The sequence below is a fragment of the Zosterops lateralis genome, assembly GCF_965231275.1.
Source record: "Zosterops lateralis genome assembly, chromosome: 5".
NCBI classification, from domain to species: Eukaryota; Metazoa; Chordata; class Aves; order Passeriformes; family Zosteropidae; genus Zosterops; species Zosterops lateralis.
In genome coordinates, this window is record NC_139766.1 from 50,047,888 (window position 1) to 50,072,619 (window position 24,732).

Genomic DNA, 24,732 nt, shown 5'->3' on the forward strand with positions numbered 1-24,732 from the left:
ATATATTTTCTCTTTATTTTTTCCTCTTCCCCCATCACCCCTCCTTGCCTCTCCCCTTCCCCTGCTTTGCAGCTCTCAGAAATGATCCAGTCATCACAACACACCCTCTTTTTTAAATTTCCTTTTCCCAAAACCTGCATTTCACCTACAAGCCTTTTGCATCTGTGTAGCTGTATAATTAACTAGAAATCTCATTTTTTATTTATGAAAATGAAGTCATGTTTCTTCTCATTGTGGTTGTAAAAAAATATAAACCTCAAAAGTTTTAGGTCCAAAACAAATATTTAAAAACACCTCCAAAGTTCAAGAATTGTCATGTTTTTAAGCCAACCTTTCTATGTCGAGCACCTTTTACTCATGTAATGTTCATATTTAGAGGTACTTCAATCAGAAAAATTAAAGGTTATCAGAGGAGCAGCTCTACCAATGAATGTTTTAAAAAAACGGAATGCAGGGCTATATGAATGCTGAGAGCTGGAAAGTTTTCTTTCTTTCCCCATAAGTTTCTGTTTGGAAATCTCCATCCTCCAGAAAAAACAAAAACAAAAACCAAAAAACAAACCCCAATGATTTGGAAACAGAAGGCACTCTATGCAGGAGAAAAAAAAAAAAAAGTTTTCTAATCTAATAAAACTATTTATTTTGTGCATTTAAAAGCACCTGAGGATGTAGATCAATGCATACTAATACAAAAGAAAATATGATAGAGAAATGCTCCAAAGAGGGAGTGGAAAATTTTCCATTGAAAATAAAGAGTATGAACAACTATATCAAATATATTGAACTGCGAATTTGTTTTGTTACTGTCTCATCACAGCCTATCTGCATAGCATGATCTCCATCTATAAATAACCTCACTTATACTGCTATTGTGTATTGCCTATTTATGTTGAAATTTCCCTAGGATAGTCGCACAGTTTTTCTGCTTCACAGTTCAAACTAAGCATGGTTTAATCTTCCAGTAACATTCAGAGGAAACACACATTTTCAGTACAAAATTGGTCTAATGCACCTCTTACATGCATTGAAGAAAAATCTGCTTACACATTTCAGGCCTATCATATAAAATGCAATGGAACGTTTTGACTTCAATGAAAAGACATGGGAATGCAATTTTAAATTAGGCATAAAGGTGTATATAAGAAATCTCCTACACAGTATGATCCAGTGTTTTTATGGGAACATATTCATGATTGATTTCGCAAAGGCCTGTAATGTGACAGCTGATTAAGCTGCCAGTTCTTTGCTACAGTCTCAGGCTCCCAAAGAACTGTAAGGTACCTCACAAGCTGCTAAAATTCAAAAACCTAATGAAATGTACTTGCCCCGTCATTACAAGAGGCAGTGAGTGCCCTTGCACAGGCACAACCCTTATTCCAAGACTTACAATGGTGTGCACAATGTCAAAATGCTTTAATTTTGATTTCCCTGGCACAATTATTTTTTCCTCATAATTAACCAACTGGATATTTAAACATTTAGCCTGATTTGATCTGTGACACAGAACCAGATTCAGCACAGCTTTGATTGAAAAATTACTTCCCTAGTTACCCAACTGGATTACAACAGTGTAAACCACCAGAAAAATATGGATCAATACTATAATCAAGTCCATTCCGATGTCCAGCCTGACGACACAAGGCATTGATTGTGCAGAAAACACTGACAAAATAAAGCAATTAGTTTAAATCTTGAAATAAAATTTTCAATGTCTTTCTTCTCATCACACTCAACAACTCACTTGTGTGTTTTCTGTGGAAAAGTGTTGCATTCTTCTAAGTATGTTAACAGGTGTTAAACCTGTTGTGAAAAAATGCAGTGAGGCTCTGTTCCCTGGAGCTCTTTGCTGAACTCTTCCTATCCATAACCAAGCATTTACACATAAAACATTAAAAGCCCAGGTAAAACACTTCCAGTACTCACATTTTGAGAATACTTGACTGAAAATGTACCACTATAAGTCTGATCTGCAGAACCAAAGTTCCATTCTCGTCAGGTCAAAATTTGGCTTACTAATTATTGTTTTCAGCAAAATGTTCACATCAAGATCTTAGAATGGTTTAGGAAGTAGAACAGGAGTTCCAGTGTACTCTGGAATACTGTTGAGGCATGAAAATGCTATTAGTAGTGCTCTTAGGTTTATGCAAACTTAAATTCAAAAGAATATACAAATAAATCATAACTTTGTTTCTTATGAAATTACTTGTTAACAAAGCATAGAATAATGTAATTTTTTACAAAACTTTTTCTCAGCTGATCATGGAATCTAAGTCTACTGCAAGAAATTGTCCCAAAGGATTTAACATTTTTTATAAGACAAGGGAAAAAACCAAAAAAATTAGAAGATGTCTTATATTACACTGCTATTCAACGCTTGTTTATAGTACTTGTGCATCTTCCAAGATAAAAAGGAAAATAATTATTCACAATTTGGAGATGGTGATGGCAAAATCCACCTCAGTATCTCTTAAGATTTGACCACATACTTTCAGTTCTGCTAGCACTGCCTATCTCTGGCTGCGCTGGAGCAGGACACCTTCCATGACACACCTTGCAGTCCTGCCTCTGTCACCAAGCTCCTTTTGGCTCCTGCCTGCCAACTGCATGTAGGTTTGCTCTGCAGGGAGTCAGGGTGCAAAGGGCTGGCAAGAGGGTGTGAGTCTGAACACACACTCTTTGCCCTTGTGCACCTGGAGGCCAAGAAATACTCTGGTTCCAATAGGAGAGGGAGATTTTAGCTATTTATAAAAAGGCTGACATTTTTGGGACAAAGTTGCATCAAATTAGAAAGAACAGGGAGGCAGAGATGCTAAGAATCAGGGACTGAGTGAAGTTCCAAAATGTAATTAAGAAATGATGACAGTTATTATCTCCTATTACTGAGAGATTATAATGGCCTAAAGACAAAGATTTAAAAAGTGTTCACGTACAACTTTCCTCGCTGTGATGATGGTTTTGCTGCATAGATCTTGCTGGCTCTAGGAGGAGCTAGGCAACCATGGGGTGTGAAGCTCTTTGTAGCAGTATTTTACATTTTCTCTTGAAAAATATATAGGAATATAAACTACTATTGCTTTAGTTATATAAATTTAGTGTTAAAATTTAGCAGTCACCCTTCTCCCAAATACAATGACTGCTCTTTTTCAGCTGCAGACCATGAGACAGACCAGGGCACTCAGATGCTTTGCAAGAATTCTTGACCGCAGATTCTTCTGTAATTATTGCCTTGTAAAATGAGATTGTGCACACATGGCTCACACCTGAATCACACACAATCTTCTTTGACTTCTCTAGGCTTCCATGAAAAGACAGACATTACTACACTTCCCATATCTAAAGGACTAATGAGGTTATCTAGGGAGTGTTATGCAAGTTATGAATTATCTGGAAGATAGCATAGAAATATCACCTTATTTTGCAAGGAGCAGGTTAGGGCTTGGCTTTCATTTACAAACATTATCTCTATTCTCTTGGAAATTTTATTTTAGTTGGAAATATATTGAAGTGACATGGGAAAAAAGGGGGAAAACCTCCTCATTAACAGTTGTGGCATGGTTGCCTTTATTATGGAAAAGAGGTGACTAAGGGAGGTATGACACAGGCCTGTTCAATGATAGATGGTTCAGAGAAAGCATGTAGGCAATGATTACTCACTATTTCTTACAGTATAAGACTTCATCAACACTCATGCTATGATGTGACTTCAAAATAAACAAAAAGGAAGAAGTTGTGCAGGCAACACAGTGTTAATTCATGCAGCCTGTTAATCCATGGCGTTATGAAGACAAAGAACTAAGAATGCCAAAGTAAGGACTCTGTGGGAGACAGGTCAGCAGGTGGCTATTAAAAGGTTTTTCAGATGCAGTTTTCAGCTTGGGAAGGTGGTTAGGAATATGGTTAGGAAGGTGGTTGAATGTTTAAAAGAATTGTCTTTTGTCTCACATTTCTTCCTTAGATAAATGCTAATGGCCACTGGCAAAGAGTGAATAGTGGGGCAGCCTTTATGTCCTTTTTTCCTGAGCTTTGTGGCTTCCCATAATGTAAACTGCTCATAACATTTAAACACTGTTAATTTTCCATGGCATTTTCTTGGCTTTTACCATCTGATGGGACTCTTACTCATGCCAGCACCTGAATTCTCATTTTGCTTATGCACTGACATCTGTGATGAGCTGGAGGGACTCTCCTGTAAAAGTTGCTCTTTTCTTAAGCAACAGTCAGATACTTGAAGTTCTAAAGGAAGTTTCCTCATAAATTGAGACCTGTGTGAGGAAACCCTGACTCAGATTACAAATGGTCCTCTAAATTGGGATTAAATACCAAATCTGCTGTGGACACCATGATAATTAAAGTTGTGCTATAAACGGGAGATTTTTTGTCATTGCTTCTAATCCAGGAAGGACTTCAGAATTCCTTCCTGTGATGGTGAACCACTAAGAATGGATACATTTTCTAGTACTACAACGTTACTAGAATGGATGGTGTATTTTCCCCCACTTCTAAGGTCAAGTCCATTTGCTGAGCGAACTCTTTAAAAATGAACTGAAGTAGTTATTCAGTGACTTGGCAGTAGGTAGTAGTAGGTAGTGGGCTTTAGAATGAGCAATGGTAGAAAAACTGAAGGAAAACATTTTTTTCATTTGTAGGGCTTCTGCTTCCTGCTCCTTAATTTAGGTACAGAATATTAAATGTTAACTCACTATGGAAATGTATGCTACAAGCTGAATATTGGGTGCTGGGTTTACAAAAGATATTTAAGTAATTACTTCCTGGAAAGTCAATTTTTACTACGTATAAATGCTTAAATGTGGAAGTTAATTCCTCAGCATTGTACATTTTAATGCATGGCTGACCTTCCTTGAAATTCCAAAAGCAGCTCTGGATAACTTTATTAAGTACATATTCCCCTAGCTTCAAGATTTAACATGAACCCAGAAAATGATAAATATATGTACTTACATCAACTTTTCAGGGCCATTAATCATTAAATGGGTACAAGTGACTATAACTCATTTGCTGCCCAATTTATATACCCTGTAAGGGGTTTTTTTGTATACGAAGTTTTTTACTGCATTTCTGTCACCATTGTATTTCTTCAAGCTTAGGCTTATATTTCCTGATTTCAACAACATGCCAATGAACAAACCAGAGTGGAATTCTGCTACTGTGCCTGAGAGTCTGAAGATACATTGTATTAGAAATCCATGGGAGAAAATCAATGCTGTGATTGGTAACTATACACTAAAGAGTAATTAAGGCCAGAGGCAAGGGATTAAGCCTAGCGCAATTCTTTATTTGGTTTGATTGCAAACACAGTTGTAAGCAAACTTCTCTAAGACTGTTCAAAGTTGAAGGTCGTGTTGCACAGCATTGACAAGGCTTTTTATCCACCAGAATTTCAGAGCATCTCTCAGTCTCTCTATGTAACAAGGTACTGTGATGCTGTAGCCACCTGAATAAACCACTGGTGTTCCCTGTGCTGCTCTGATGTGGAATGGCATGCCATTTGTCTGGTGATTTTCTCCAGATTGGCAATTACATTTTAGATTTATAAAATCCTTATATCATGGTAAATCATTGTCATCAGTGCACAGATTCCCTATGAGGGAGCCTTTCCCTGCTGGCCTGAGAATTCTACATTATTACTTGTCTATATGACTTCTTATGGTAGCTAGAACAGTGCTAAGTAAGTAGTACCGAAAGTGACAGAGGGAATGATTTGGTTCCTCCTTAGACTGTAATCAACATAATCACTCCTGCACTCTGCAGAGAATGTCCTGCTGTCACCTCTTTGCTCAGATGTTGCAAAACTACTTGCAGCATTTAACCCAATGATCAATTCAACCCAATATTTTTAATTAATGCAGCATAGTTTTGAAGCTAGAAGCTTGTTTTTTTAAAAATTAAAATCAAAAAAGAGTTTAAGTCTTTATCCAACTTGAGTCCATTTGAAGCAATGCTCTATTGGTAGAGTGGCCAGAGTCATTAGAGTAAGGGAAAGCACTTATGGTGTGAGCATGAATGTTCTGATAAAACAAATAAAATACCAGCTGCAAACACATGGCAAACCCTTCATTACTGACCTGATCATCTTCATTTCATGGAAAACATCAACTGCTACAAATCAAGTTAATGATTGTTATGGCTAATTAAAGTGCACAGAGTCATTTATTGTTATAATCCAACACAATTAGGAGTAACTCTGTATATGCAATGTTTTCAATGTCTCACTGAAAATGAAGCATCTCAAAGCAAGTGCTGTTCTTGGATGCTCGAAATGCAGCTTTCCAGAACTATGTTCTCTGCTGAATGTTTTTGATAATGGTGTAACAAAAATCTTTGATTTTAAGAACTTTATTAGCACATCCCTGTGCAATTTTAGTGAATTGCTCATCCTCCATATAAAATAGAAGCCTTTCTATCTTTACACATCCCACACCTACTGTAGCTCCAGAATATCTTCTAATTTACAGAGCTTCTGTAACAATTACTCTCTGCATAGCCTTTCCCAGGTCAAACAGTTATTTTAAAATAATTAATTCGCTCTGTTTTGGTTAAACAATTATTCATGACCTAGTCTAAATTTCCCCTGATTTTTTCATTAATTGTAATACTGTCTGCTTACTCAGGCAGCCCCACTAAAAAAATATGATTTGCTTGGAAATCACTCACCTTCACTGCGCTTTTACATTTGTTAGTGCTAGTAACGTCAATTATCATGGGATGTTTTTTATTTTCTGATTATGTTGTTGACATCTTTTATGCAAGGCTTTCACAAGTGATCTCTGCTATGAGAGATGGGGATATAATTAAGCTCCTGAAACTATGGGGAGACTAATGGGGACAAGCACTTAATTAGCAACTAGAAGAAGTTTGAATACTTCAAAATAAGAAAGTTTTGCATGGTTTACTCCAAATATATTTGGAGTAAAATATTATTATTATGTTAAATATATATTATATAGAAAAATATATTATTTTGTTTAAAATGCATTATCAAATTGAGGATTAGACTTGTGTTTTTATGGGGAGGTTGGGATTGTCAGTCACACTGGTGACACATGCAGGCATCACAACATTACTATGTTGCTCAGTTATGTCTGAAAACAGCACAGAGTACTGAACAAATTCTACCTGCAGCACAGAAAATGCCAGAAACCACTGTCAGCTTAACTGAGTGCATAAAACCAGAAATTCTTGAATATATGGGAAAGGAACAGTATAAATAAAATGTTATTTCCTAGGAGAGAAAGTGGAATATATCAAACAGACTTTGAGTGAGAATGAAACAATCTTACTGTGGAATCTCCCTGGAAAAGAAAGCGAATTTAGCTTCCCAAGATTGTTCCAGTTGGTGTTAAACTCTTATTACAGTACATTGTTTTACCCAGCTCTCTTCACAAGTAAATCAGCACTGTAGCTTCTTGGGACCCAGTCTGACTGGTCTAGAAACACCTGTCTCTTCAGCTCTGCCTTTTTTAATTGGACAATGTGCTTGGCAGTTGTCATTTTCATTTACAATAGCTCTCTGGGGACCAAGCACCATTAACATCCCTCTGTGGTTTGATTCCCAGAGCTCATGTCTGCCAGTTTGGTTCCAGACACTTTGCAGTTTTGTCAGGTGTGGCTCCAGAAGTCTCTCCACCTCTCTGCCCCTTGCCTTTCCAGTCTTCAGCTACTAAGGAGCCTCTGGACTTCAGAATTAACTTTTCCATGCCCCATTAAACATAGTTATTTTATCAGTCTTGTAATGTTTCTACTGGAAGTCTATTTGCAGCTGCTGCATAAAAATCTTTTCAGACACTTGCTGACTGTGTCCCAGTAGCTTTTGCTGGTTTGTTTAAGTCTTAATAGTAAAGTCCAGATCTTGGGCCATGCAGATAGTGCAGGGCAGCTCAGGACTGCATCAGGACTGTGGGGCTGCAGAGCCTGTGCCCAGCTGGGGTAGGGAGCACAGCTTTCTCCTGGGGCTGTCACCTGCCACAGGAACCCTGGCAGGTGTGCCCTGGCTATCTCTGTGTAAGGCAAAAAGGGCATGTGCTGCTCCCAATAGAGTGAGGAGCTTTTTTATGCTAAGGAAATCACAGATTTTGCAACCTTAGGGACTTGTTCAAAGTGTAAGGAAGCGACATAATTTGCACATTCATCCACATAATTGTGCAAGAATTTTCTACCTTCATATACAATAATGGATACAGTAAAATTAAAGCTATTTAATGGCTTCTTTTGTAAGGTGCCATCTGCTTCAGTGCAGTTTTTAACATTCAGGACTCTATTTATAAACAGGAAGAGGTGTAGACTTCAGAGCTGGATTTGCACATCCCAGCACTATGGCCACCTCACAAGCTATATATATATATTTAACATGATACAGATCTACAGACCAAGCCTTGTATGTTTAGCTGAAGGAACAGAATGTGAAAGTGAAGGCTTATACACCCTCCTCCCCAAGCTTAAACTAGAAGCAATCAGTGGGCGATAATTCTTCTTATCATTCTATTTTCATTAAATAGTCACCAGCATGTGAAAGTATATTGAAGAAATAGGAATTGTGTAACTGCTTTGCTATGATATGGATGTATTTATAAATAGACACTGCAAAAGAATTCCTATTATATTGATCCAACAGTTTAGCTTTAATCCTGCCACTAAAAATTGTTCTTTACTGGTCAAAATATAAAATTATTTGTCCAGGACATGTTTGCATGTAGGGTTTTTGGACTTTATCCAGTTTCTGCCTAAACCAAGTAGCTGAGAGAGTGAAGGAACAGTCCAGAGAGATTTGTGGCTGAGCTAAACCATGAAGCAAAGCAAGCCAAGGTTTGCCTGTTTTCTACAAGAAGGCAAGAGAGGAGGCTAATACTTATCAGCTGAGTAGATTTGGGGTGTGTCATGTCTTTGTATTCTAATGATAATTTTTTTTGTGAAGAAAGGACCTTTAAAGAACACAGTCATGGTGTTTGCATCCCTGCTTTGTGAAACAGCCTGCCAGGCACATCAACATATTCACTGAAATAATTAGCCATTTCTTCAATTTTTTGTAAAAATGATTTCTCAATCTCCTTTTGTTTTTTTTCTAAAATAGCTTTGAATTGAGAAACACAGCTATGAATTTTTGTTTCAGATATGACCCAGGGAAAAACGAGTAACTTGTATAGGTTTACAAAAAAAAAAAGTTGAATTCTTTATAAGTATGTTCTCATGGTTGCCAGGAGTCTCATCTGCTAACAGTTTTGGTTTCAGCCTCTTTAGTCAGACAGAACTCCTGGATCACTGAAAGAGTGGTAAGCATTGGAATAGGCTCCTCAGGGAAGTTGTGGATTCACCATCCCTGGAAGTGTTCAAAAAAATGAATAAATATGGCACTTGGCAATATGGTTCAGTGGTCATGGTGGTATCCAGTCAAAGGTTCAGTCTGATAATCTTGAAGGTCTTTTCCAACCTTAATGAATCTGTGATCAATTTTAAAAAATTAAGCTGTCTTTTATTACAAATTCAAATGGGTTGTAGATGTGAAAACCCCCACCCTTTTGATACACCTACAAATAAACTTAAGATGAAATCTAAGTGCAAACAAATGCAATACTTTGTAGAGAATATGAAAGCAAAACTGCCTGAATTGTAAATGGATTTATTTTCAGAACTTATGTTTGACATTCTTGGCTGAAAAGTAATATTGACATTTGCATTGAAAAGGTACATTTGCTTCCTGCCATGGCTGGCTTACACTGCCATCAACGTGAACTGCATTTTCCCTCAGGAGGCAACAGACAGTGCAGACCTTCTGCTACAAACCTCCCTCAGTAGACCCATGAATCTGGGCCTTTATGTAGGTTTGGGACAGGAAATGATGTAGAACTGCCTTGCTAAAATATTATATTTTAATGTGTCTTTCATCAAAAACATTACATGGACATTTAATCAAAAGTTTGAAGGAGAAGGAGGGGGTGGCTATAAACTTACTCATGTATGTGTTTACTTTGAATTGGATTGCAAACCAGAGAAAAACAAATCTATATTCCCTGGAGTTTGAATGCTAAGTAATGATGAATTTAATTGTTAAGATGATGTAATCTCTCTACACTGTGTATATTCTGTCTGTCCAAACTGAATCATGATATTTAACCAGAAAAACCTTCACCCATAAAAGTGATTTCCTTGTAAATAAGGTATTTATCTTCAAGACAATAATTGACATGATTAAAGACTATAAAATTGTTGCTAAATGCAAAGAAAATTGCCACCAAGCTAGGAAAATAGAAATACCTGAAACACTTCAGACTTACTTCCTATACATTTGACAGTGCAGGTTATTTATTTATTTATTTTTCTCCTATTTTATATGCCTGAATTGTCCATGGGCATATGTTTATAGTATGTAATAACCTGTATAGGAAGAATGAAAGCTATTGATTGCCACTAAGATGAACATAAAGATGAGATCCCTGCTCAGTGACTCATAGGTCTTGTGCTGCAAGGTTTTGAATGCAGAGGAGATAGGGAATGTCTCCAAGTTCCTCCAATTGAATCAGTGGGAGGTAGAATCTTTTTTTACTGCCTTGGAATCTGCTGAGGTTGTTGCAGATCCTAATAGGAAAGACATTAACATACATTCAATTCCACATGCGTACTAAGCCTGTAGACACATTGGCTGAGGAATAAACCTTTCCACAGGTTTGGAGGTTTTTATATGTCTGATGATACACATCAGCGAGCCAAGGTAGATGATTGATTGGATTATTACAAATAATATCTGAAGGAGATTTGAGTCTGCTGAGTAAGAACTGGGAACAGAAGCTTTTTCTGGAAAACATTCTCCATACTACACATAACTTGGAGGGAGGGTTAGAAATGCTCTTTTATTGAAAAATTAAAGAAACCCAAAGAAGTGTTAATTGCATTCAGAGAAGACATTTGGCCAAGAAGTGAGAAAGATTCATTGCAACTGAACAACTGTAAATGCAGAACTGATGGAAAGATTGCTCTTCCCATGCAAATATTTAGATGATTGGTTTCAACAGTGGAAGCTAAATTCAGTGTTAGTCTCTTTATCTGAGAACATTTTAAAATACTTCAAAACCAAATATATTCAGAATTACAAGATTAAAAGTACAGGAAGTACATAATTAACTCAAGTTTCAGGGAATGATTCAATTTCAAATTACTAAAGTTTGGGAGGAATTTTTTTCTGGAGACGTATCTCTGAAATTGACCATTGTGTAATTTTTTTCACCTGTATTAATAGCAAAATTCTAGATTAAGAAACAACAGTATGTCTTGATTATCAAATGGCCCAAAGCTTTGGAGTAGATGGCATGTCTTAATTTTTTTAAGTACTTGAGAGTCTAATATTCTAGGGAAATTTTTTAAACTGCTGGAACATCCAATTAATTAAAAATGGTCAAAAATTAAAGGGATTGTTTTTTGCAATGTTACGCTTCTGGGATACCTAAAAAAATTGAAAACTGATGTAAATTACAAAAATACTACAAATTGTCCACAATTCCTGCTAAAGCTTATGAATTACTATTGTTTGGTCATGGTCCAGTTGTACTTAGATCTAAGCCTAAGATATCTACATGCATACATGCATCATGAATCATTTTGCTTGATTCAGCTCTTTTCAAATGCTGCATAAAATCCTTTCTCCTCTCAGGAAAAGACCTCTGACATCAGTAGATAAGGAATTCACCCACCTCATCAGTGCAGAATTACTACTGAATGTGTAAATTCTAATAATAATTTAAAAAAAGCAACTGAGTTAATTTTACCATGAAGAGCACTTCATTCATCTCAGGTACAACAGGCATATACATGTAGGCATAAGTATCACACACAGGTACATGAGATACATGAGAAAGGTTTTGCCCAGTTTGTTTGTATACCCAGTCTTTTCAAATCTTGGTACTTGATCATGAGGTAGATATTGTACGGTTGTAAATAATGTTCAGCTCAGTTCCACAATGATGACACTTCATGCATCTATATACAGAAAGCATGTATAATTTCTCTCCATCCTCACTTTTCCTTGCATCCATAGATGTCCTTTTTTCAAGCTTTGGCGCCTGGATAGCTGGTAGTAATTTGAAATGAAAGACTAAGAAGGACTCCCATGTACCAAGAGACATTGAGTAAATATTTAAATATGAAACACAAGTGAAACAATGATAATTCTAGCCATCTAAAATTTCTTTTTTCAAAATGAAATAATTTGCTAATTCAGTCAGACATAACAGGCCAAATTTTGCCTTTCTTATTTATTCTATATAAGTGGAATGTAAGTTTGAGTAGCAATAAATGGAGAAAGAATAAGTCCTAGGCCAGAAATTGTGTAGTCTTTACCCAAAAGAGATGGTTATAGGCCTTCTGTGGAATAACATGGATTTATGAATGCTCAGTAGTTGTATTTCTAAACCGAATCATATGTTCAGAGACCATATTCTTAAATATTGAATTAGAATATTTAAGAATCATTTTAATTGATAAAAATGTGTCCTTGGGACTATATTATTTCCTTTACCATGTAATACATCCAGATCTTGCTCATGGTTTGTTTCATCACTTGACAGTCACTATCCTGGGAGTGGACTGTAGCAGGTTCACATTTGCTCTCTACAACTCCCTGACAGGAGGCTGTACCCAGGTGGGGATCAGCATCTTCTCCAGGCAACTGGTGACAGGATGAGAGAGAGTGGCCTCAAGCTGCACCAGGGGAGGTTCAGGTTAGACATCAGGAATAATTTTTTCACTGAAAGGGTGGTCAGGCATTGGAACAAGTTGCCTGGGGAAGTGGTGGAGTCACCATCCCTGGAAGTGTTGAAGAGACAATTGGACAAGGAACTTAGTTCTGTGGTTTAGCTGGGATAGTTCTATGATTTAGTTTGGTCAGAGGTTGGACTCCATGATTTTGGATGTATTTTCAAACCTTAATAAATGGTAAGTTGAGTTTTATAGCTGCACATTCTTTGATTTACAAGTGGTGAATCTCCATCGAAACCTCCCGATTGCTAAATTTATAATACCATCTGATCCTGACAATTATTTTTGCTAACACTGGCCCTCGGAGCCAGTCAGCCTCCCCTGTCCTATCCTTTCTGGCTGCCAAGTCCCCATTTTTTACTAAATGTTGACAAAACACTGGTGCTACTGAGTGTCTATTTAATTTTTGACTGATTTTCCTGCTGCATGAGATCACTGGCAACTGCTAGAACACATTCTTGCTTTCCCAAACTTTGTGTTTATTTCCCTGAAGATCTTGCCATCTGCTGTGCTCAGCTGCCCAAATAAGTAAAATTTTCCATGTCTTATAATTTTTCCCTGAAAATATTGTCTGTTCTCTCAATATTTCCAGTTTTCATCAGGTTCTTTATAATCAGTTTACCTCTAAATAACATGTATCATAACTGTCTGTGTTACCAAAACCAGGAATATTGATTTTGGCAGCAAGACAGAGGTTACTGAAGCAACATTCAGTAAGTGGCATTCCAGATATTATCTAGAGGTCAGCCAACAGAACTGTGGACAAGAGATTCATATATGGTGCTCTTCATGCATTGTATATTTCTTTGGCCTTACTTAGCATTTACACCTCATTTATTTCAACTTGCGTACTGTTGCCAACCCAGAGTGCTCAAAATCATTAAATTGGCTTGAAAATGATAATGCTTTAAGCAATAATACATTTAGAAGTTCTTAACCCAGAGTGCTTGTACTTTCAAGCATTCTGCTATAGCTAACAGCAAATGTGCTTTCTTGGGGGGAGGGCAGAAGCGACAGGAGGTATTCACACAAAATATTGTGACCCTCTCTGAGCTGAGAAAACACAAAACAACCCACTTTTGAGAACTCCTTCATGCTGGCTGAGTGTTTGAGTTACTCTTGATTTATACTACCATAAGTGAATCAGAATACTGCATAAATAAGTTATAAAATGTGTGCAACAAAAATAATGCATTTTTTCACCTAGTAGAGCTTATATGATCACCGCCCTTTCCTACTGGTTCCATATAATTTTTTTACTTTAAGAATCAAGTAAGGAAAAGATTTTGGAGATGGAAAGGCATACAGTGCAATTACGTAGAGAACTGAGGCAATGAAGACATCTGTGCTGGTTAGTTCTCATGTTAATCTGTTTATGCCCATCATCTATTCCTTAATGACATCACAAGATTAGTCTGAGCACACCTTAGGTCAGTCTGAGCCACACTTGAAGTCTCTGAACTATCAAAATGGGAACTGGCTGTGACTGAATGAACATTGTGCCTTTGCCTTGGCATGTGTTCAGAAATAGAAATGTGGCAAGGCAAGAGAAACAAACAAACTAACAAGCAAACAAACACCCCAAATTTTGAATATATTACAGTCAACTCTTTGAAAACTAGAACTGGGACACAAAGCAGGCGTTTCTTGTGAATTTTAACTCTAAATCTATTTTGTCTATAGCTTCACCAAGCAAGACTTTCACATTCTTATAGCCAGGTCCTGATGTACTTTTCTCTTTTTGGTGATTTCTAGGGGGATGAGAGTAGGAGGTTAAGGGAAAGAGCAGCAAGAAGAATGAATGAGTTTTGCTCCATGTGGATCCCGGGGACTCCCATAAAATCTAAAAAAGAAACAGTGGAGGAGGATGTGGCTGGCTGCTGAAATGCTCTGTGGGCAACATCGTGTCTGTGGCTATGGCAGAACTTGCACACCCTTTTGGTTTGTATGTGTGTGTGCTGAGTGCTGAGATGATGCTGGCCACAGCAGCGTGTGCAGCTCATCCAGAGGCTGTGCCTTGGCACTGCACCCTCCTGTCCATGTGCACACACTGAGCATGCCTGGTTTGGGAATCATCTGCCTTATAGAAATGGAAAGCTCATGTGAACCAGCATGATGTTGCAACGATGAACTTTCTGAGGTGAAGGCTTTTCCTCCAAAATGATCTTGAATTTTCATCTCACAGTGCAGTGTTTTTCCCCAGCTCTTTAAAACTTTTCTGAAATGTCTTTATATCATTTTGCGTAGTTCAGCAGAGTGCAAAATAACCTCTTGGTGTTTGCTTTAGTTCTGTCATATTCTGTTTACAAATTCAAAAGGACCTAACATAAATAGCTGTCAACACTTACATATTACTGTGATTCACTGACTTCACTACAAGAATTTTTGTATAGCAGCAGAAAGAGCATCAGTATAAAAATCTTATCTTGAAAGCCACTGCAGTTGTTCATCTCTCTTTCAGTGAGTGTGTGCACAGTGAATCTAATTATGCTACTTGAGATATAATTACACAGCTGCCAGAACAGGACATCAAAATGGTACCTCAGCAGTAGTGTGTGGGCTTGAACAGCTAAGAGTGAAGGGTTTGCTTTCTCCTGTATTGCTATAATACATACTGCTTTGATCATCTAGATTTAAAAACTCATATAAATGGGGGACAAGAGGAAAAAAAGAAAAAAAAGAAATCAGTAAAATCAAAGGATGTATGCCTCTTGTTCTGTGACTTTTGTTTATTGACAGGTCAATATTTCCTAAAATTCTGCTGAATTTTTTGGTGGGGGTTTCAGTTCAGACCAAATCCTACCAGCAGTTTTCAGGATGGAAGAATTATGCTTTAAGGAAAGATAGTTTGGAGTCTGTTGTTTGTTATAGCTATTTAATATCTAGCCAAAGACTAGGAAATCTTGCAGCACTGATAGCTAGCTGCCTATCAGTGGTCCTGTGGCCTATGACATCTCAAACCTTTCATGTGGAAAGACATCAGCACGCAGCAAACATTGCAGACTGGGATTTAAATCATGTCTGCTCTGCCATGGGAAAGGAGAAGCAGAGAGACTTGTTGAGCTGCTCTTACATAACCATGCGGTGGACAAATATGCATCTGGCATGTATAACAATTCGAAAAAGCACTGAGCTCCAGGCTTCTCAATTCTCAAAATCAAAAATGTAGAAACACAAGAAGAGAGTTTGTATTGCAAAATTATGAACAATTATCTCAGTGCTACAGGAGGACTGTGCAGCAAGGACTGTGATGTCCCCAGCTAGTTCAGTTTTGTCTTACTCTCTGGAAATGCAATTCTGGGACCTGAGTTTGATATCTCACCTAAGAGGTCTGGTTTCTCAGAGATCACCATGGTACCTTCCTTCCGTGGCAGCCCAGGGCGCTCTGAATTGCACAAGGACTATTCCTGGCAGTAAAAATATACTAGGAGACATATTTAGCTCTTGTGGAAGATTGTGGAGCTTCACTGAAATAAATGAACTAATTGAGGAGTAAGGTAAAACCACTGACTTTAATGGCTTGAATGCTTCCTTCCTTTTTTTTTTTTTTTTTTTTTTTTTTTTTTTCCTGATAAAATTGAAAACAAGGTGCAATTTAGGGCAAAGTTCGGGCTAAAATATTCCATCTAGCTAGTCTGATCAGTGAAATTCATCTCACAAATGAAGGACAATATTCAAATGAACAGCTGGATAAAGTTAAGCAAAGTCATGATGGACTATTACCAATAACTTGTACTAGTATCACTAGACAGATGTCCTAAGTGTCAGTGCCATGAAGCAGCCAAGAATGAGACTTGGTCACTGAACTTCTATGAAAAAGTGCTGTGCTTTTATGCATGGCATCTTTTACTTGCCTACAGATATTCAGTGCAGAAAAAACCTCTCACATAGTCAGCAGGCTGAATTGATAAATTTGCTGGCATAAAATGCCATAAAGAACTTCCTGAATTAATTGGAGGTGGCAGGGCATTCAGCATTCAAAAATATGATTCCTAGGAATGAGAAGCTGCCATGGATTCTAGCTCTTTGGATAAAAGCCAAACTTTTATGTAAACCAACAAGGCATGAGCTGTGCAAACTGCTTCACTACATTCCTGCTGCCTGGTCTTGGTGACCAGTGCTCCAAAAGAAATCTCCATCAGCGGGGGCTGAAGTTTCTTTCTGGCAAGGGCTGATGAGAGCAAAGTAGAATTTTTCTCTTTATGTTCTAGGACAAGGATTTTGCTTTGCAGGACACTAAGGCTGATGGAACCGTAATTATACTCAGGCTAACTGTGGATTATACAAATTAAATTATGAAGACACCTAGGTGTCTCAGAAGAAACACGGACTGTGGTGCTTGGGAGTCTCAACAGCTTGGTGTTGGTCAATGCAGGGCTAAGCAGTGCTTTCCTGAGCTGATACCCTTTCATTCTCTAGTTGTCACCGGTCACTTTCTTATTTTTACTGGGACATCGTTCTTCATTTCCAGGCTATAAGAAAGAAGTGATTTTAAAAAATGAATACATAAACAAAAATGTGCAAATGCAGGGTTCACATTTAATTGGAATTTTGGTTTGGTTGCACTTGAAGCCACACTAGTATGACTAGTGCAATCACAGAGAGCTAACTTTGAATTTGAGTGCTTGACTTCTCAGCAAAAGGGAATTCATAAATTGTGTGCATTACTGGTATTTGTGCAAGTTGGGTTTTACACTTGGATGTGTTCCTGAGTGTATTTCCTAATCACTAAAGCCCTTAGGACCATCTAGTCCAACCTACTTCAGAGCAGAGCCAATTTCTACACTGAGTTTAGTATCTTGCAGCTGAAGCAGACAGCATTTTTTATAGACATCCTGATGTGATTTAAAAGCTCCAAGTGTCCCAGCATTTTCCAGGGCAAGCAATCCCACTGGTTAATTACTCACAGTGTTAAAAATGTGTGTCTTGTTTCCAGTGTGAATTTTGCTGAGTTCAGCTTCCAAAATCTGCATTTTTGAATGTGAAATGTGAAACTTCTTGTTGTTTATTTCTTACACAGCTTGCCTGCACAAGGAAAGGAAATGATTCTCTGCAACTGGTAAGTAGGATGGACAGAAGGGAATTAGTATTCTTTCTTTTTCATCCATTTGGAAAATCATATTCTTAGGAGAAATTCGGCATAATGTTTTTAGTGTTACTTCATACAGGCTTTCCTATATGCCCTTCATAGAATGGGAATATATGAATGACATGCAGAATATGAAGAAGTTCGAGATGAAAGGCCAGTGTCTGCTCCTAGTATGTCAGCAATTTCTTCTTCCTCAGTTTTGTGATAGTATTTATTTCACTGGCTTCCCGGATTAACTTCATCCATTGTTTCTGGATTGTCTCGCCACCAATCTTCTGATTATTGCCAAGGCTTAGTAACTTCTGGAGTGATATTATACAGCTTGTCTGGGAAATCTCAATGCAGATGGAAGCTGGCTGCCATGTGTGTTACTGTTGGCAGCGACTATAGATTTAAAGGAGTATTAGCAATTTTTTTAAAATAGGAAAAAACCAGATTTACTAAGCTCATCTCTGTTTGTGAGTGACATAGTCAGATTTTACCCTAATTCATTTTGGTAGATAGTTCAAAGACAGTGGCCAGAGAAAACTTGAGGACATACAAAGTACACATTCTGATTGGGAGAAATTGGTTACCACTTAAATAATGTAGTTTAAAATTAAGAATCGCTAGAATACTTTGCAAAGTGCTTCTGGACACTGTAAGAGTATATACTGGAACTCTGTGAAATGGTCCCTTCCTGGAAAAGAATCACTGGAAAATGTCACAGCAGTGTCTTAATCATTCCTCCCTATCACTGCCCACCATAGGCTACTACAGAGGTAAGAAGATGAAGGGAAAAAGAAGAGGGAAGAGGAGAGGGAAGGCAGGAACAGCAGCTTTAATGCAAAGGTTCTTCTAGAACAATGTGTATGGTTTCTGCAAGGTGCAATCTACATCCTTAAAGGGAAGCATGCTGTTATAAAATATTTTTGAAATCCTGTTCCAAGCACTTCCAAAACGAGGGAGGAGGGGGAATAAAAAATCCAAACTAAAAGAGAGAAAAGAAGGGAAAACAAAAGAGGAAAGTTTTGAGAAAAAGGAAATGGAAGGAGGTGAACAAATCACTCCCCACTGCACATTCTCCATCTGAGAACATGAATATTCAAGTGAATATCTGAACAAACATTATCACTGACACAGATTCCCTTCCACAGCATATTTGTGTTGCCATGCATATGAATAATTGCATTAGTAAGGCAGAAGGTCTGGTTCCCATATTTTACATGCATCTGTATTTTATCTGTGGCTATGCTTTGCACTCTAATTATATGGTGTTGGGAGCATCCATTTGTCTTTTTTCTTTCCAGTGAACAACACTTTTTTTTTTTCCTAGCTGACCCAATGACTGAAAAAAATTGGAGCAAGAATAAAAAATGACAGCTCAAGCTAAGTCTGGACAGGAAGGAGGCAAAAGAAAAGCATTTTAGTGAAGAGATGGAGTTCAGGTCATCTGCCATCTGCTAGACCTCATTTAATTGTATATCTGCATGGCAGCAATCATTTTCCTCTGTCTCATCTCTCTACCCTTTCTCTTCCTGTAATTTCCATGACTAAAATAGGTAGATTCAGAGATGAAATGACATGACATCCTCTCCCAGCTGGGGGGAACATGGCACAAGCACATGGTTCTAGCACTCTCTGTGACTTTTGTGTTTGGCACGAGTCATGGGTGCCAGGGCTGCTCCCAGCCTTCAAGTATCCAGGGACCAATGTACTGTAACAGCATCCAGAACCTTTACTGGTATAGTTGTCATCAGCCCTCTCCCAGCTGATATATTTAAGTGGAAAACTCCAAAGAATCTGGCAGAGCATGCATGTCCTGGGCTACTCAATTTTGCAAGTCTCACCAATCCCACTCTGAGGTCAGGATAAGCACTTGTCAAATTTTTAACTCAGAGCAAACCCATTTTTGCAGCTATTAGACTAATTCACTACTGAGCAGAGGCCAGCACTATAGTACTTAAATGTCATTTATGCCTTATCTGAAGATTTTAATGAGACTTACTTGGTATATGATCTTGGCCTGGCCTTGGCACAAGGGTTATTTTCACCCGAAATGAACTACTGAGGGGCTGACAACATCCTTTGGAAGACAACCAGCAAGAAGTCATTACTCTTGGGATAGCTGTGAACTCCAGGAGAGTTAGAGAAATATTTCCTTCTTAGGCAGAAAGCAGTGTCATATAAAGGAATGAATACAAGTGCTGTGTTATTGGCAAAGCTAAGATAGCAAGAGTAACTGAAAAGTTTTCGCTTCCACTCAACAAGAAATGTCCTAATAGTTTTGAATAGTGTTAATATCTGCTCCTTGCCTTAAGTTTAAATTATTTTCACTAACAGTTAAAGTCAAGATGATGAAATTGTCCCCTCCTATAGAGCACATCTATTTACAGAATGGATGTGTTCTGTACCAATAAGAATCATAGAATCATTTAGGTTGTAAAAGACCTTTAAGGTCATCAAGTCCAGCTGGTAACCACCAAGTCCATCACTAAACCATGTCCCTAATGCCCCATTTTCAAGTCTTCTAAATTCCTCCAGGGATGGTGACTTCACCACTTCTCTGGGCAACTCGTTTCAATGTTTGACAACCCCAGCTCTTCACCTCGTTGACCCTCATACAAATGGCCTCAGCCATTCATCCAACCTGTCCAGATCCCTCTGCAGAGGCTTCCTACCACCAGCAGATCAACACTACCACCATCATTAAGCTCCAGATAATCCAACCACTCTCTAACATACAGAGCTACCCCATCACTCTCCTTCTTGCCTATCCCTACACTCATTGTAGAATCCATTACAACAGTCCAGCTGTGTGAATCAGCCCACACTTTTGCCAGGATGGCAACTTATGTCATACTTTTCCTGATGCACCTTGGTTTCCAGCTCGTCCTTTTGATTACCTATGCCACATACACTGGTGTAGATGCCCTTCAACTGAGCTATTGATCCTGCCACCTTTTAAGAGGTGAAGCCTTAATTCCTACATGATAATTTCTGTTGTTTCCAACACATCAGTAACTCTCGCATCTCTGCTGCTAAGAATACTTTAAAAGTAAAATTTATTATCTGAGAACTTTTTAACTGTGTTCTCCAGTCCTGTGCATTCGATTGTCATCATCTAGAGCCAAAACAGCCTCTGGGTACCACTTTTTTAGCAATTCAGAAGATTTATGCATCTCTTGCTGTGCTGAATGCCATTCTTTGAGCAACCACAGAACACTGAAACTTTCTTTTAAGAAGTGAGGAAGGAGGAGGAAAGATTAAAGGGGCTTATGTGCTTCTTACATAAAATTTGAGGAGCTGATGAAAAGAAATTTGATTAAAAATACAATTGAAAGGATGTTGTCTGCCATGCCCGAGGCTGATGTTTTTCAATGATATAGGTGCATGAGGGAGAAGGGGAGAGATTGGTTATCAATATTTCTGGGGTTTTTCATGAGATTAATAGCTAATCTTGCAAGCTGCCCTGCAGGAAAGCCTCATGGGACTAGTAGGGCACTGCTACAGTGACAGAGTCCCTTTGCTGCAGTTGGTTAAGACAGCAGCACTGAATTTGCGTCCCTGGTTAAGAATGTTTGTATCAATTAGAAACCTGTTTTCCCTTACATTAGGGCTGCTCTACATCACCCAGGGAACATAAAATATATTTTAAGTGAGTGTAGTGTAACTTATAACCATTAAAAAGCAGCTTTGCATTGTACAGCAGTTTAAAGTCTTGGGGTAAGTGAGTATCTGGAGTTCCAATGTGTAAATTACGGTCAGTCTGAAAATTAATTGAAGATTTTTATATTTTGTAGTGCTCCCATTAAGCCAACCTGAATTATTTACATCTAATTCAATATTGCAGTTATATTAATTAGAGCTCCTTAAACTGCATGGCAATCTCTAGTTTTCAGTATTTTGTTTTGAAAAAATCCGGGAATTTTACAAACATGCTTTCAGAAATCAGATTGTTCTATCCTTTTTTTATCCATTCCAAAGTTCCTCAGAAAAGACATAGCACAGGAGGTCAGCTTGGAAAACACTTTCTAGTCCATTGTTCCTTTTCATATTCACTATGCTTCTTTAAATAATACATCACAAGACACTTAACATTCTGAGAGTTTTGGCAACTAAATCAAAGTTTTCAGTGTTTTTTTTTTCCTTGAGTATCAACTTATTGTGATTAATTATCTCACTTTCAGCACCAGTTATGGTCTGTTACCACTGAGCCCTCAGCAAGCACTGATGGCACTTGAATAAATCATTTACTCCAGGATGTGTTCCATGCCTGTTACCTTTAAGGTGGCAGGGATTTACTCTATACTGTTTTCAGGCCATAAAGGCAGCAAAACTAAATAATAAATCATGGCATCTCTATGAAAACAAATAAGGCTTACTCTTGCAAAAATAATTACACACATTCTTCTTTGTTCTTGTGTCTCTGTCTTCAGCATTACTCCTGAAAAAAGGAGGCAGAAAAGCATCCTGGGTATTAAACACCCTGGGTATCATGTCTTAATTCAGGATCTGTTCAGCTGCTTCTGTCACTAGCAGTTTTCAATAACACACCAGAGGTAAATCAGCTATATATAGCTACTTATAATACAAAATTAATATATATCTTGTTATTTTGCTGTTCCCATTTCCTTCAAATAGTTTTTTCTCCCAATAGGCATTGGTCTGTCATGATGTTTGCTACTGCAAGAACATCTTTAAAATGCAGTGAGATTTCCTTTTTTTTTTTTTTTTTTTTTTTTTTTTTCCTTAATTTATATTTTCTGGACGATTTTAATAATCACTGGGATAACATCCTAAAGCTCCTTGAAAAATCTGTATTCTGTATACTCCCATTAAAAGCCATGTCTAATTAACAACCAAAACCTGCAGGATGAACTCCCTGGGAGCAAATGACTAATTCTTGATAGCAAGACTGTGTTTTTAAGCTGTTGCCAACATCTTGAGAACAGTTCGATGCTGGAAGCTGCTCCCAAGGGTCCTTTCCTTCAGTTTCACAACGTGTTGGCACAGGCAGAGGCTCGGGGACGGGCGCACCAGTAGGGGGAGATGAGGGGATGTCTTTCCACTTCTGGGAACCTTGGCACTGTTGCCTGCCTTCAGATACAGCTTTTGGTTTTTTCTACAGTAACACATTTTCACTGCACAAACTTGCAGTGCTTAATTAAAGCAATAATTTTAAACACATACAGGCGAATCAGTGCAGTGTTCTACTACTGGAAACATAAATTGAGTTAGACCTGCTGCTTGCACCAGTAAATTTATAGGGAAAGCTACTCCTGCAGATCAAGTTTTAAGTCAATGAATGTTTAACCACACTGTTGGGCTTTGTCTGGGCTACTGGCCCTGCAGCTGGATGCAATAGGGCAACTGGGACTGTGGCCCAGCTGCGCAGGAGCTAAAGCTTGGCTAATTTCCTCTAATAGCAGATGTGTCAGGCAACTCCACCAGTTGTTCTTGGCAGCCTGCAGTGCCATTTGGCTGTAGTTTTGCTTCTGACTCCTTTGCCTTTCATTCTTGTTTGCTTAGTCTTGATTCCTGGTTCCTGCTTCCTTTGTATTGTGCTCCTATACCTCACCTTGTCCCAGTCCTGACTTGACTTACAATAGGGACTCTGGTTTTCAAACACCTGGCTCTGTAACTTTCTGACTATGCTTTTCAGTTTGAGATAATTCTTTCCATCTCTGGTGTTTTGAGTTATTCTTATGCTGGCTTCATTCTTTTCCAAACTCAATTCTTATCTGGTCTTCACCTTTGGACATACTGGAGTAGTCTGATGAAAGTATGTGCCTCTCAGGAAACCTGAAACAGCAGTGGAGGAAACTTGTGTTAAACTGCTTCTCAGCAGTATTGGAATGGGGACAGATATGGAAGTCCTTTGCATGATTTCTCTTGAGTATGCATGCTGTGAGGGATTACAGGCATGACTTGTGGATCAGTTTTGCACCAGAGGCTTAATCTGAATGCAAATATTAATTTGCAGCCCTAGATGACCACAGTTATGTTTCTTTTATATTGAAATCTGTTGTAAGCAGGCCAGTTTTGGCATGGGGTAAATGATTTCCAGGGCTCAAGGTTATTTTCTCTCACTTGTGTTCTTCTCTTTTACTATTTATTGACTTTTCAAATGTCAGTCAAGATCTACATAACTGTTAATGGCACCAGTTGTTACTGCTTTCCATGTTGATTCAGCATCTTGGAATTTGTAGCTAACCTTTCTCTCTTCTGTATTCCAGATGCCATTGCTTGCATTTTATTGCAACACAATTCATTTTGGTATCATCCATTCCTGACTCTCTATAGAGTTATCTATTTAGCTTTGCTTTCTAAACCAGGCACAGTATCATTAATACACAGTGCATATAAATTCTGCTAAAGGCTTCAGGCCCAAATCCAGAACCTGCATAATTAGCCAACCCAAAAGCCCAATAGATGTATGCTGGGAAAAACATGCAAAGCTCCAGAGAGGCTGATCATCAACAGGTTAAGTGCCCACAGTGAATACTTGAAGCCCATGTGTGAAGAAAGGAGAGGATACAATTAGTGATGGGTTATATGTTTGTTTTTTGCCATCTGAAATGTCTGTGTTCTTCCATCTGGAGAAAATAACCAGAAAGCATTTCAATGATACAAAGAATTTACTTGCTACAGGCCCTATCTTCCTCTTGTGTACTGAGATAGAACAAGTGGTGGAAAACTATTGTTTCCTCAGACAGTGCCCCTTGATGGTGATCTAAATGGCTATGTGGTCCTTTGTATAAGCTCTCTACACTGGGATGAATTTCCTCTCTTGGATATGACAGAACCAAATGACAGGTGGAATACTGATAAATGATATTGCCTATCCAAGGCTAGTATATGACATTTGGTATCAAATTTATTTTAGTTAAATGTAGATGAAT